Source organism: Lissotriton vulgaris, chromosome 6, assembly GCF_964263255.1.
Source record: "Lissotriton vulgaris chromosome 6, aLisVul1.2, whole genome shotgun sequence".
NCBI classification, from domain to species: domain Eukaryota; kingdom Metazoa; phylum Chordata; class Amphibia; order Caudata; family Salamandridae; genus Lissotriton; species Lissotriton vulgaris.
This window is the reverse complement of record NC_141694.1, coordinates 548,461,837-548,476,713: the sequence shown is the minus strand read 5'-3', so window position 1 is coordinate 548,476,713 and position 14,877 is coordinate 548,461,837.

Genomic DNA, 14,877 nt, shown 5'->3' with positions numbered 1-14,877 from the left:
TTGTAAAGCCTTGCATCACATTATACCTGCATCAAGTGTAATTTATGCAGGGTGGGCGTTCCCACGCGTGGAAAGCCTTGTAGAAGTGACGCAGGGAAATCTACATGGTTTCACTGCACCACTTCTAGGATGCTACTGCGTCAAAACCCTATGCCTGCTTGGAGCAGGCATAAGGAGTGTCGCAGTGTATTAGGAATGGGCATCCCCATCATTGCTGGAGTTGCGAGGTGCCTGCGACACAACTCCAGCAATGCGCGACTTTTGTGCCAACATATGCATCAGAATTTCTGAACCATCTGTCAAACCTTGCGCCATGGTGCACCGTATTGTAAATACTGTTCATCCATGGAAGAGCAATTGCCAAAATGTCAATGTGGTGTAAAGGATGTTGCCACAAAAAACTCGATGTGCATATAGAACTGGAGTGATGAACTTTAATCTGCCTGCCTGATGATCTGATGTGGGACATGTCACCACTCCATTCATGCTAGTGCATTTACATGCCAGACTCATGCCCTTATGTACCCAATGCCTTATAATAGACATGTGTCCATACCGTTATAGTGTTTTGTGAGGAATAAGGCCAATGTGTTATGCACTGTGTTGTCAGCATACAGGCCCTTTCACAGTCCACCTACTGCTGCCGTTACCCAAACAGTATCCCCCAGGAATTGTCACCATTGAATCTTTTCCACCGATTGCCTGCAAGATACAGCAGCATATACTCAAATATATGAGCTCTAAAGCATGCATGAACACACTCATTTCATGGATTAAGTATGAGTTTCATCTAGGTAACAACCTGTACAGAAACATATTGACAGACTCTTCGATATATAAAGGACTACATGCTATTGGTTGAATTTCATTACATGATCTATGCTGAAGTGTACCTGGTGTGTCCATGTGCTATCCTTGGAGAAGTATCCAACACGTCTGTTGATTTGGAGGTAGTTAGCCACACTGCAAGTATGTTTCCACTAACTGGCACAGAGTCAATGTATGTTGCAATTTGTGTGTCCTTGTGCATTTCCATAACAGTGAATCATTGCTAAGGCACAATACCTGTATTTGCTGCACACTACTCATTTCACATAGGTGATTGGCCATATATTTTACCCCCTTGTATGTTGCAGGACAATCCCCATAGAGTACTTTGATGGACCGTGTGCACCATTATATGTGTACAAAACATCATTCTACAGAATCTGTCTTCATGTACACATGGGTATAAGTTTATGAGACCAGGCCCTGCCATTTCCTGTACCTACTAAGACCAAGACCTGAGTACTTTAGCAGTGTAATTTGTAGTGAAGGACATGCTTCTTAGGATGGTTGCTCATGAGTCGTTCCATAGATGTCTTTTTTCTGCTGAATGTGTCATTTGTGCTGCTAATAGTTATTCATGCATGTAAATGATGACAACTTGGGCACATTCTGCTTCATCTGATACATATTTTCTTTCTCTCCAACAGACAACATGATGCCTTAAGAGAAGGAATCATACTAAATTTGCCTGGAGAGGTTCGGCCACATCAGGCACGTAGCCAAGGCCTATAGGCGCTTGCGGTGAAAGTACAAGAAATCGAAGGCAGCAGGGACATGGAAGTCGCCCCGTCCGGACAGAAAGCCATGGACAGGGCAAGCACCAGGCCAGAAGTGGAATTTCTGGCCAGGTCAGGTTCTGGGATCCTCGAGAGCCCAATCAGCAGTGGGACCATAGACGGTCACCACAACACCAGCTCCGCAAATTGAGTTTGAAAGGTCGTGCCCGAAAGACAATGCAGACAAAACATTGAGGCTGGCTGGCATAGAACTGCAGGTGGCAACACCAATGAAAATAGGCCACAGCTTGCCACAAACTCTGGACAGGATTGAGCAGCAACTTTAGGCCGTTCCTCTGGTGTTCTGCCCCTCCCCAGTTCATATTTGCTGTTCTTATCGTAATGAGTTTTAGCATAGTGATAGGTTAGCTTAGTTTTAGTGTATTTAAATATTTTTATATTTCTCCGTTGTTAGGTAAGGATATGGATGGAAAAGTTATTCAGGGAGTGGGGGTTAATGATATTTAGTATGTATATGAAATAAATTAATAAATACAACAGTTTAAAACATACACAAACATATTTGTTAAGGTTTAAACGTTTAGGTAGTTTGTGTGTAGGTGTAGTTCATGTTTGTCTCATGTGCAAATGTGTATTAAGGAGGGTGAGGGGTTGATGTTCAACGTGTCTCTTGAGGTATATGTGTCGAGTAGGGTAAGTTAAGGTTAGGTAGGTTTGGTTAGTTTTAAGTGAGGATAGGTTAGGTAATTTAGCATAGATTAGTTTAGGCATAGTTTAGTTAGGAATAGTGTAAGTAACTCATTTTTAGATTTTAGGAATTTTATGATGTGTTCAAAAATATTCTTTTGCACTTTCATAACTGCTTATGTATTAACTGTGTGACAGTTGTCATATGTGCTTATGTTGGGTAAAGCACATGCTGTGTAAAATTCTGCCAGTGTTTGTATACATGTGCTAGTATGTGGAGCTCCTAAGGAGGAGATCATGTCAAGTTTGCAAATGAATCACTTTAGGGATCTTAAACGTTATTGTGCACTGGAAGTGGCACTCTTCCAGTGAATGGACATGCAGCCCAAAATCGGTATTCACCTACTGTTGCACTATGTGTGTAAGTGATGCTGCATGCTTTGTGTGGATGATTAAGTCAAACCACTATGACTAATCAAGGATGTGATAGGTAAGCATGGGCGAATTTTGCGAATTGGCAATTCGCAAATTTGCGATTTGTGAATTGGCAATCCGCAAAATTTGCGAATTCGCGCAAATTTGCGATTTTTTTATTTTTGCGTGTTCGCGGGTGTTCGCGAGGCGCTTGCGTGTTCGCGGGTGTTCGCGAGGCGTTTTGTAATTTCGCAGGTTTTTTTTTGCCTGCTAAATCACTGCCACCCTCTCGTTTTTTATGCCCATCTGCCCTCTGTACCACTTGTTTCTGTGCCCTTCTGCCCTCTGCCTCACTCATTTTTTGTCCCCTTCTGCCCTCTGTCCCACTTTTGTGCCCTTCTGCCCTCAGCCCCACTTAGAATGGCGCCGGCAAGCTGCCAGTGCCATTCTAAAATAGCTAGAAATAGCTTCAACAGGAGGCACTAATAGATAAAGTAAAGCAGGTGCTCCAGTTGAAGGTCAAATTAAGTTCACAATCATTAATCACCCCAAGTTTGGGGTGATTAATGATTGTGTAACTGAATTTGAGCAGCACCTGCTATATTTTATCTATTAGTGCTTCCTGTTGAAGCTGACTTATGTAACTATTTTAGAATGGCTCTGGCAGCTTACCAGCGCCATTCTAAAAGAGTTACAAAAGTCAGCTTGAACTTTTGACCCAATCCCTTCCGTTCGCAGATTTTCGTTCACGGATTTTGCGGGAAATTCGCGAATCTCACGGATTGCGAATTTACCGAAAATTTGACATTAAGGAAGATAGGCCATATCAACAGTCCACAAATGGGTAGGATCAACAGATAAAAAAGCAAAAAGAGGAGACAACCAGTTGAGAAGTACACTGGCTTGGCCATAAGCACAGGTCAAAAGAGAAACTGGCTAATTGGCACTGAGAAATGCTACCAGCCTGTTTTTTGGTGGAAAGAGGTGAAGTCCACATCTTCATCCTCTAATGTGTGTAGTGCCTCACATGAGGAGGATGTTGTAGATGCAGGAGGCAACAGAGGCACATACACATCAGGGGCTGAAGATGTGGTTCTCCAGTCCACAGCAGCATTGCTGTGCAACAACAAGTAAGACAGAACAGCACTAAGAAAGGCCTGCTGGATTGCAAGGTTGTGGTGCAAGACACCCATTTGTTGCCATGTAGGAGTCCTTCTTCCCCTTCATGGACTCCAGGATGGTGTGGCTCGCCCCCATCTGATTGGCAAAATCACTGGTGCACTTCGACAGGACAGAGGTTTGTGCCTCTGCCTCATGAAAATAGCAATGTTAGTCTGGGACTGATCCAAGCCATGGAGCGGAGGGTAGGCGCCTCTTTTAGCCTCTGAGGTATTTTTATTGGGACTGAGGCACCTACAGACTCCATCCAGGGTGCCCACCACAGTCTCCATCCTCACCGGCACCGCATCTGCCAGTTCCTGCTGGACACCTACCACATGATATTGGAATTTAACTTTGGGTTCTTAGATTCCAGGGTGGGCTGACTAGTGGTGATTGTTGGGTGATAGGTGAATTCTCTGGAGACCATGCAGTGCTGTTATACCTTCTTGCAATCAGAGATGGTGTCTGAATAGAGTTCAGGATTTGGTGGAATGTGTTTTGGTCGAGGGGTGTCAGGCTGTCATCATCAGCAGGATCCTCATCCAGGACAGGCAGCCAGTCAGGAGTTGTTGGTACACCCTCTGCAATGAAATAGTTATATGTTGATGGTGATCTATGACAGATGGTGACATGAGTAATCTTCTGGATACTCAGGCTTCGCCTTGTTCACTGACAGGTCAATGTTGATGCCTAGGACATCTGTTCCTCATAGGTTTTGAGGCAATAGCAAATCTCCAAGGCAGGATTGGACCTTACCTCATATCAAATGTGCAGTAATGGTAGGCTCAGCAAGCTGTGTCATGACATGACAAGTCAGCCTTGGGACACAGTGTTTGTGTGAACAATGGAGAGATATTGGCATCCGAAACCCAACTACAGTGCAACTTGGCCTCAAAACTTAAAAGGAACAGATTTTCTAAGCATTAATGTTGACCTAAAAGTGAACTAGTACAATGCCCGATTATCCAGAAGATTACTCATGTCACCATCTTACACAGATCATCATCAATATATATCTATTTCATTGCAGGGGGTGTACCAACAACTCCTGACCTGCTGCCTGTCCTGGGTGAGGATCCTGCTGATGATGACTTCGATAGGAAGCTAAGGCAGACAGCAGACAGTACATTAATGGGAGCTGTCAGTGAACGGTTGTTCTACCCCAATGTTTTAACCTTGCCTAACCTCCAATACATCACTGTAAGACTGCGCTATCTTGAGGCCTAGATGCCTTGACTCCTTGACGCCGTTACTCCTTGTTTCTGTGCCAGAAGCTAATGGCCTGCCTAGAGCTGATCTCTTGCACTCCTCTAGTTTCATCGCACCCAAGGCACTCATGGTTAGCTGAGGTACAGTGCCATGCCAATAGCTCCCAGGGCGTTTCCTGAGAGTTTGCCAAGGAGGCATACCAAGGGCACCACAGGCAAGGAAGAGACAGCACCAATGAGGTACAGCACAGCTGGGATGTGGAAAAGGAGGGTTCAAGCGGCGATGGAAGGAGTGCCCAACTGTTAAGTGAGAACCCTCTGCTGATCTTGGCCCCCACAGAAATGGCCCAATTAGGCTCAGGTGCAGCTTGTTGGAGAGACTGGGTGTTGGGCCCCACTAATTAACGAAGACTATCATCCACAGAGTTCCTATGAACCATTGCGCACCCTTGTCTCATCACCATGAGATCTGGTAGGACCAGACAAGAGGCGAAACCAACAAAAAACCCAGCTTGAGAAAGAACAAGAGGGCCTTAGAGCCACTTTCAGTTAAAACTCTGATAGCTTATACTCACGAAGCACAAATATTAATATCAACAGCACCTACGAAAAATCCTATGGGAAGGAAGGTGAAAATCACTGACTTCCTAATATCTCCAGGTCCCCAAACTACAGACCTTGCAATATGTCATTCACCTGCCTTGCAGATCTGCATGCTGCCAAATGACAACCCTAACAACCCTAACATCACTAGTCAGCAGCCACTTGTGAAAGCGTACATACGGGAAACCCAACCAAAAATTGGGAAAACACTGCCGCATTTTTCCTTGGAGAACACTTGGAAGCCGGCCAGCCAATCGAACTACAGACAGTCAAGATACCAGCTTACCAGAAAGACTAACAGGAGCTTCAACAGAATGGCAGAAATTATTACTTAGTCCATTTGACCACTTTAGGAAGTGCCCAAGGAAGCAAAAGTATCACTATACATCACTATGAACTCTGGACCCCCCTATGACTGCAATATTCTACACTCACCAATAAAGGTCCAGTCGGTATATAGTAACATTCCCAGACAAAGTAGCCCCCCAGAAAAGGTATTATCAGGTATTTTCAGAGGTCAATCTGATATTTTTCCTTCAAAACAAAGCAGCGATATTCAGCACACAGAAAACAGCTCACCACTCTTAACGCCCTTATGGACAACATTCATCAACACTATGTAGACCATTTTATCTGCATTTACCTTTCATTCAGAAAAACTAGAGCTCCAAGTAGATCTAGTGCATGTCTTAGCCACCCATGTCTCTGGCATGTAGAGGAAACTCCATGATTTAAACTCATTAATCGAGCTGGTGGAAAAAGACTCAAACACCGCATATTGTGGGTCAATGCACCAGTACCATAGATCACTTAAAATCCATTCCCACCATCCTAACAGATATTTTAGCAAAAGTAAAACCCTGGATCATGACTTGATTAACCAGCGCGTCAGCCATCACAAGCCTGAGTACATTGGCCTTTTCCCTCACAATGGGGACACAAGCAAATGACAATGAGGGACACAGCACCTTGGGCCACATGGACAAAATCCAACCACCCATTGACGACCTGTGAACCGCAATCACATCAGCTAATCAGCTATGTGAATGCTCTTCACCCATAGTAGGAGATACAAAACTGCAGGCACCCCAACAATTTCTTCCATTAAGAAAAAATATGCGCACACGGGTAAGGAAATCAGGGAACAATAAATTGATAAAACAACAATAAAAGGTCCATATGCTTCTGAACACCCTACTCCAGGAACAAGGGGCTCCTCGAATGTTAAAGGAACCATTAGGTCAGCGGGGGCCTGATATTCAATCCCCTGCTATCCCCTAAAAACCTTTAGATCAAGGAAACATTAGCCCGAGAACTGCAACCAAAATGGCCCCCCAACAAATCATGTTTAAATCTGAACCACCAATCAAGCAGCACGGAAACCCAACATACCCAGCAGTTTTACAAACTCCACATGAACCCTGCTCCCCGGACAACCATCATTTGCCACGCATTTCAAATTTTGCTCATATAGCCCAAACAACTTTTTGTAACTCAGCCCACAATTATCGGTCCGGGAAGTCAACAATACCTCATTACTTCCCAGAACAAACAAACCCACACAAAATAAAAAGTGGTGGCACACGAGCGGACACAAGATCAATCACATCAAGACCAAACCAATCTGACAACCTTGTTTAGATTTTCCACTATGCCAGGCGTGAGTAAGCCAAATATAGAGGATCAGCAAGTACTCTGTTTGGCCCCCAATGTAACAAAGCAAAACCTTCTTATAACCATAGACTGGCCCCAAGAAAAACCAGACAGCGCAGTTCGAAATGGTGTGGAGACCCGACCAAATGAAGAAGCTCACACATTCCTTAATATACAAAACTGTGATGACCTAGTAACACTAGAAATGATCCCTCAATACATATCCAGAGGACGCCAGGATATATTAAACCGAAGTGCCATATTGAAACAGGCCAGCACAACTGATACTTTAAAACATCTCAACACCCAACATATTGAAGGCATAACGTTTAAACCAGATCCTGAAGCAACCGGGAAAGAAATCACGGTGGTCTCCTGGAGCAACCCAAAGATCGCCATAGAAGTATGGGGCCAAAGGGATCTCTTCCTGGAATGGAGAATATAAATAAAAACGACAGAAATAGAGTGATATCTAGGCCATCTTTGCCCAAAATCAAAAAACACCATCACCACAGCTACTGGGATCCTTCGGTGAGCCATAGGCCCAGTCGAACACCCCTTGGATAGATTGCCAAATGTGTACATTTTCCATTCCGCAGCACCCAGAGCTGCCAGCCACACAAGACAGGTCTCTATACCATCAGCTTGGGTGCCACAATCATCAAGAGAGGCACATGAGTACGGCAACGTACAGTCCAAGGATATAGTTATTTAAAACTATGCTCTTGGAACATCAACTGCCTTAGCAGTAAGATGAGGATATTGATTTTATCAGCTTGCTTCAAGATTCCAACAGGCTGTTACTTCAGGAAACCTGGGCTGTGTGTACAGCACCAATCAGGGTCTTTTAAGGAGTACAATCAACACGGGAGCAAGACAAAAAAGTTGGGTAGAGCTTCAGGTGGACTATCTATCTTCATCCCATCTCACCTATGGTGGCAACAAGAACCTATTGATTTAGGTCAATCATGGGTTCAATGTGTCAAAGTGTCACGCCCAAAAGATTAAAACAAAGACATATCAAGTAAAATTTATAAAGATACATTCTAAATCTCTAATGAGAGCATTTAGCCATCTCAGAAGCAGAAAGCAGAAAATATAGAGCTGTTAATAGCACTATTAAAATCATTACAATTCATCTTTCCGCAAGCTGGTGTTTTATTGGCAGGTGATTTTACATGTTCTTATTATAAACTGGTACAAGTCAAGGAAAACAACCCTTAAACTTGCTGTAAATACCATTCCTTTAGTAATCACAAATCATTGCACAAAGAGATCGTCTAGGCAAAACCTGCACCACAGAGCTGTCAAATAAAGGGATGCTCACTCTAAATGGTCGTTTCCCCCAAGATCAACCAACTGAAATCACTAGAGCCTCAAAATATACTAACACCATTTTAGACTACACCCAAGTAGGCACAAAGCTGTTTCAAATGATTGCCAGCCATCAAGATTGGAGAGCGACCATTTTCCTCAGATCATTGAGCTCATAATCTACCCTCCACAAGCACCACCGAGTAAGGATCTCATGGCATTTTCTAGCTCATTCAATCTGAAAAGGCTCACATGGAGGGAAAAAGATGCATCCACAATAATGTATTTCATAAAAATGTTATGCACAATCAAGTTTGGCAATCACTTACGGATACCGTGGCAAAATTAGGAATCCATGATAACGACTCTCATTTCCAACTTTTCACCAAATTGCTCCCAACACCCAAACAGTATCCGGAAAGAAGTATCTTGGTTTTCAAACTTGCTGTTATGGAAAAAAAAAGGAAATTACACAATGAGATCAGAGCGCTCTGGTAAAATGCATCAGTGAACAGTTTAAGTATGAACCAACAAATCAACACTCGTAGGAGTCATTACAAAAAAGCAGTTTGGTCAGCAAAGAAATCATACCAATCAAACATCTGGATAAAGCTCTTTCATACAAGCAAAACAAAAAATATTAAGTCGTTGTGGGCAGAAATAAACAATGTAGCCAATTCTCCTTCCACAACCAAAATGGAAATATTTCCTAGGCAGACTGGGTTTCATACCTGAATACGACTGTTGAACAAGCCCCAATGGCCACACACCATCAAGCTCCAATTTCATCAATACATAAACCTCCCGAAAACCCGCTCAAGGTACAATAACTAAACGAAACTCAAGTCGGGTAGTCTAAAAAAACTCAGAGCAAATGGGGCTCCCAGCCCTAATGGCCTTCCAAGTGCATTATTCAAGCTTGATCAATCCTTCTGGGCCAGGTACCTCACCCCAATGTTTAATCATGCGTTTTTAAATAACAGAATACCTGCATCATGGAGAGGCAGTATCCTTCACCCAATTTTTAAAGCAGGTAGTAGATCATATCCAGCAAATTACCGATTGATCGCGCTTATGGTTGGTGAAGCTAAACGGTATGCCTCGATCCTTCTTTTAGACCTCGAGGCTTGGATCACCACCAGCAAGATCGATCCAATCACACAAACAGGCTTTAGACCAGGCACAAGAGCCAGAAGCAATCTCTTGGCTCCGAGCCTCCTTGTAGAAAAAGCCTTACGAAAGTACACCAAATTGTAAACCTGTTTTGTTGATCTAAAAGCCACTTTCTATATGGTTCCGAGAGAGGGCTTATGGTCAAAGATGGCAAAATGGGACATCCCCCTAAAGTTACTTGGAGCCATAGTCAATTTGTATTCACAAACATAGGTCCGAGTTAAGTTAGGCAAAGGCGAGCGGACAACACAGAGGATACCCACGTACAGAGGCCTAAAGCAAGGATGTGTGCTAGCTGCCAGCCTATTCAAGAACTTTACAGCAGATGTATATGTAAGTTTGTGGGAAGTCCAAAGTGATCCACTGAAGCTAGTCACAAGTTTGCAAAATGCGGTCGATATAATCCTATGCAGCCAGACTCCAATTGGCCTCCAGTGCCTGATAATCTAAATGCTGGAATACACAGATGTTTTGGACAGAAATTACATTATAAAAAAACAAAGGTCATCTGCTTTTCTGCAAACACTAATTGCCATAACATAAAATTTAAATGGACCGCAGCAGGGAACAGATCAGAGTTGGTCGGATCATACAAATATTAAGGGGTGGTTGTAGATTCCAAATTAAAATTTAAAGACGATCAAATAAAAGACGAGCCCAGGTAAAAGAAACTGTGCTTTGCACTTACTACACTACTAATAAAGCTAGGATGTTAATTCCCACCTTTTACAAGTTATTGCCGCCAAGTTCATTCCAATTCTCACCTGTGACTGAACTTTTACAGGATAAAGATGCATATTTTTAAACCTACAGCAGTCCACTCTTTTTAAAAGCATTTTTCAAATACTGCAATTCATTCCTCAGGTGCAGGTTCGACTTGAATTTTTGGCTAGTTCATCTCCTGCCGATCAGGTCAGCAGCACTTATCAAACTGTGCTGGAGATTGGGAGAAGCACACCCAGAATTCCTGGTAGCACTTTACTAGTCAGAATGAAAGAATCAGCCCAAAACCAAGAATGACTAATGCTCCAGCAAGCGCTAACCGCCCTCCATCAGACTTCCCAGCATTCATAAAAATCGCCAAGAAAGCAGCCAAACAGCAAGCTTGGGCACTTGATAAAGCTGAGATAGCAAGGAAAAAATATGGATGCATGGTCTTATCATCGTATGGGAACTTGTTGTCTAATCTGTACCTCGTAAATCACATATTTCCAACAACAAGGCACCCGCTCTTATCAATCGACTGGGAGCTTTTTACCAAGAAGATCAAGTTCCATTGTGCAGACAAACTTGGCCGAACAATCTTTGTCGACTGTGTGGGAGCGCGGAACAGACAGTTCAACTTTTTCTGTGCATTTGCCCTGTCGGCTGTCAATTGAGACAACAATTTCTAGTTCCAGCACTTCGGTCACTCCTGTAGAGATCTTGTCGACCCGCCGTGAAGGCACTGCTGATTAGACAGACACTGCAGCTTTCTTGCAGGACAGCAAACTTTTGCCAACAAGTAAACAAACAGTTACAAATGCAGCAAACGCGCTTCATGTTTTAAAAGGTACACTATTGAGCTACGGTTCTCATTGAAATACTCATTGGATGTAAAGAGAAAGAAGCAGACATTTGTACTGTTTTTTTATTATTTTAACATGGTCAAAATATTAATCGTCGTATATTGAGCATCACTCAACACGTGTAACATACTCAGAAAACTTGGCAAATAAGTATAATGGTATTTAAAAATCCTTAATGGTTTTGATTAACCAAACATTAAATGTTTTGTGGGCATTCTGCACTTTACATGCCAAGCAATGGCATGAAAATTAGGAACATTTAAGACTAATAATGGAGTGTAAGTTTACCCTGTCCACTTTGCACACTTAATATACTCTTAGACAAGGGACTTATCAAGCTGATATGTAAGAAGTAAACATGCGTGACAGTCCTAGTTAGCCCAGTGCACTTTATACCCCCTGCAAACCAGATCAGTGTACACTTCACTTTTTTGGACACTGAATCAACTTTCATATTTTGCACATTGCACACTAACTTTAAAGAAATCTTGTATTTTGTTCGAAATTTAGAATGAAGTCTGTGTGGGGCATATTATCAAGAAAGGGCGTCACATTATCGCTGCTTTTATCGGCAGGAAACTGCTGATAAAGCGGCGATAATGGCCTTGATAATATGCTCTATGAATTCCAATCGAAGCCCATGTTAGATGTGAAGACATTTAACATGGGCTTCGATTGGAATTCAATAGAGCATATTATCAAGCCCATTATCGCCGCTTTATCTGCAGTTTCCTGCCGATAAAAGCAGCGATAATGTAACGCCCTTTCTTGATAATATGCCCCTGTGTTTTTTTAGTTTCTGCTAGCCTCAAGTGCTTAAATAATGTATAGAGATCGGACTATTTCCGAATGAGGAATTAAAGCCAGATGTGATGTTATTCAAGTCTCTTTTTATTTAAGAAACATGTTGTATTCTGTCTATGATATACTCAGATTGTTATGGTTTTAATTAGCTAAACAATAAATGACTTCCGTTTGGGAGGAATATAGAAAGAAAAAGGATTCAGATATATAGATATATGTATACATGTGGCAAAAATCAGCATAATTAATTATTGATTTTAAAATTGATTTCTACACAATTTGAATCAAAAAAGTATTGAACTTTTTAACATATTTTAAAAGATTTAAATCTTAGTTTATTAAAAAAATACAATCTTTCAGCCAACCTTACTACAAATAAAATAAAAAAAACAATTAAATTAAGTGTGAGAAATGTTTAATTATTGCTGATAACTCCTTACTAGCTGAAGCCTTTCCATCCCCAGTGTTAACAACTGTTTACATAACATAACGTGTATTTGTAAAGCACATGATCAACAGGAGGTATCTTGGCGCTGAATGACAGATGTTTATTGCTACCCAACTCAATGGTACTCATTTTATGGACCTCAGATGGATGAAAGGCTGAGTGGACCCACCTGGGATTTGAGCATGTGACTATGAGGTCAAACGCAGGCCTCTGAAGTGGACGCATTAGTCCACTGAGCCACCAGACCTGTCTTAGACCCTGTTTAGATAAACAGGGTAGTTTGTGCTTAAGCCCTCAAAATGTATTTTTTTGTACACAAGAAGATTTTACAGGTACCAAATGATTGTGGATTCTGAACTAAGAAAATAGCCAAAATATAGCAAGTGTTGTGTTTTAAGGGGTAAAATGGGAACAAGTACTCTGCTTGAATGCATATTTTTTTTGTAAATATGTTATCATCAAAAGGTTTGGTGTTCTCAGATCAGAATATTCCCATCTTTCAAAATCAGGCAGACCTGTAAAAAAACAACTGAAGGCCCCTTCATCCTGCTGGCACGTCTGTCTTAATCTAACCCTGCAAACTTCTGTGACCTCTTTCTCGATAGCAGTGACACGAAGTCCCTCTCTAAAATATGTTATGATACATGTTTTATCATAGGATCTGATTATGGATCTTGTTGTATATTTTGAAAACAATAAAGGGATTAGAAGACACTACACCACAATAAAACAACGCTCACTCTGTGCATACTACGTAAGATCTTCAAGTGGCTACACAAGACGCAGGCCCTCATCTCCATCTGACTGGACTATGGCAATGGCAATCCCTTTTACTTAGGAATCATTGCATATCTCCTACAGAGACTTTAAACCATATGGAACGCTGCAGCCAGACTCATCCTTGTTCTGACCGACTTTTTCAGCCCTTCCTTGAGGGAAGGTGATTGGAGGTGACTTCAGTCTACTATCATTCTAATGGAGGGATTAGAACCATAAATAAAGCCTATTCACAAGGCGTGTTGATATATTTCGTACCCTTTTCCTTAGATCAGGGCTTATAAACTTATGTTAGGGGATAGATTCATTAGTATTAGTGATACTCCGTCCTTTTGTAAGAGTGTTAGTATACCTTCCATGGAGTAATGCTTATTTCGGGCATTGTAGGCCCCAAACAGGAGAAACTCCATCTTTCTTTTTGCCCCGGCAGCTTGAGATGCTTCTAGGTCAAATGTAATGTTTTAGTTACGAGGTGTTGTTCGCTTGGAGAGAACCGGCTCAGGCTGGCCCTTATCGAAAGACTGTATTTTTCTCCATTCCGAAGACATAACATCAGGCCGGCCGGCTGAGAACGTGTCCTTGGTACGGAGAGGTACAAGAATTTGGTGGGCTTCAGGCTACTGGCCGTAACTTTCCATGAAGGGACAAGCTTCCATATTAGCGAAAGGATGAGGTAGTGAGTCAGTCAGTCTGTAGGCGGCAGCTAGTCGTTAGCATCAATGCCATTAATTATTCCAGTTTTTTGTTAAACAATGGTCCTTTAGCTTAAACAAATTGAATAGGAATAGGCACAGACTAAAAATAAAGACTGTGTTTTCTCCAATGTCCAGCCGGACAAGGAAGCTTTTATTTAGAAGAATTAGAGAATTAGCACATATAAAGTGAAGCAAGTCACACAAAAATAGTAACTGGGCACAAGCCTGTACCAAGTCAAGAAAGGACAATACATGGGGGAAAAAATTAACAGGCAAACAAGACAGGAGAAATGGCGGCTTACAATGCAATGAAATTATAAGTAAGCTCTATCCCACAGTAACTGCAACATAAATCATAAATCGAAAAAGCAGCAGTACTATGTAAAACAGTCGACGAACGTTTCGATCCCTATCTCCAGGGGTTACAATGGGATCATCATCAGGACTAAATTAGATTGAGCTTTTGCCTGATTAATTATATTTGGTAGGCCTAGAAGGCCAGGCTCATGGGCGGCCGGGGGTCCCGATAACCTTCAGAGCAGGGTGCTGGATCGCGTGTTATTAGTTTAGTTTGGAATCACGCATATAAGCGTGGGATATCCGAGTCCGCTAAAATTAGCGTCCGAGGACGGCCGGTGGGTCCTGTCGATTTCAGCGCGGTGGCTGGATCAGAGCATAATTAGTTATTCCAGGGCAGGCAGTCGCCATTTTGAAGTCCGAGAAAGACCGAGAAGCTGATACTACCTTAGAAAGATTGAAGTTATTTTAGCTGGAGCAGCTGGCGAGCTTTGACATTAAGATCAGAGC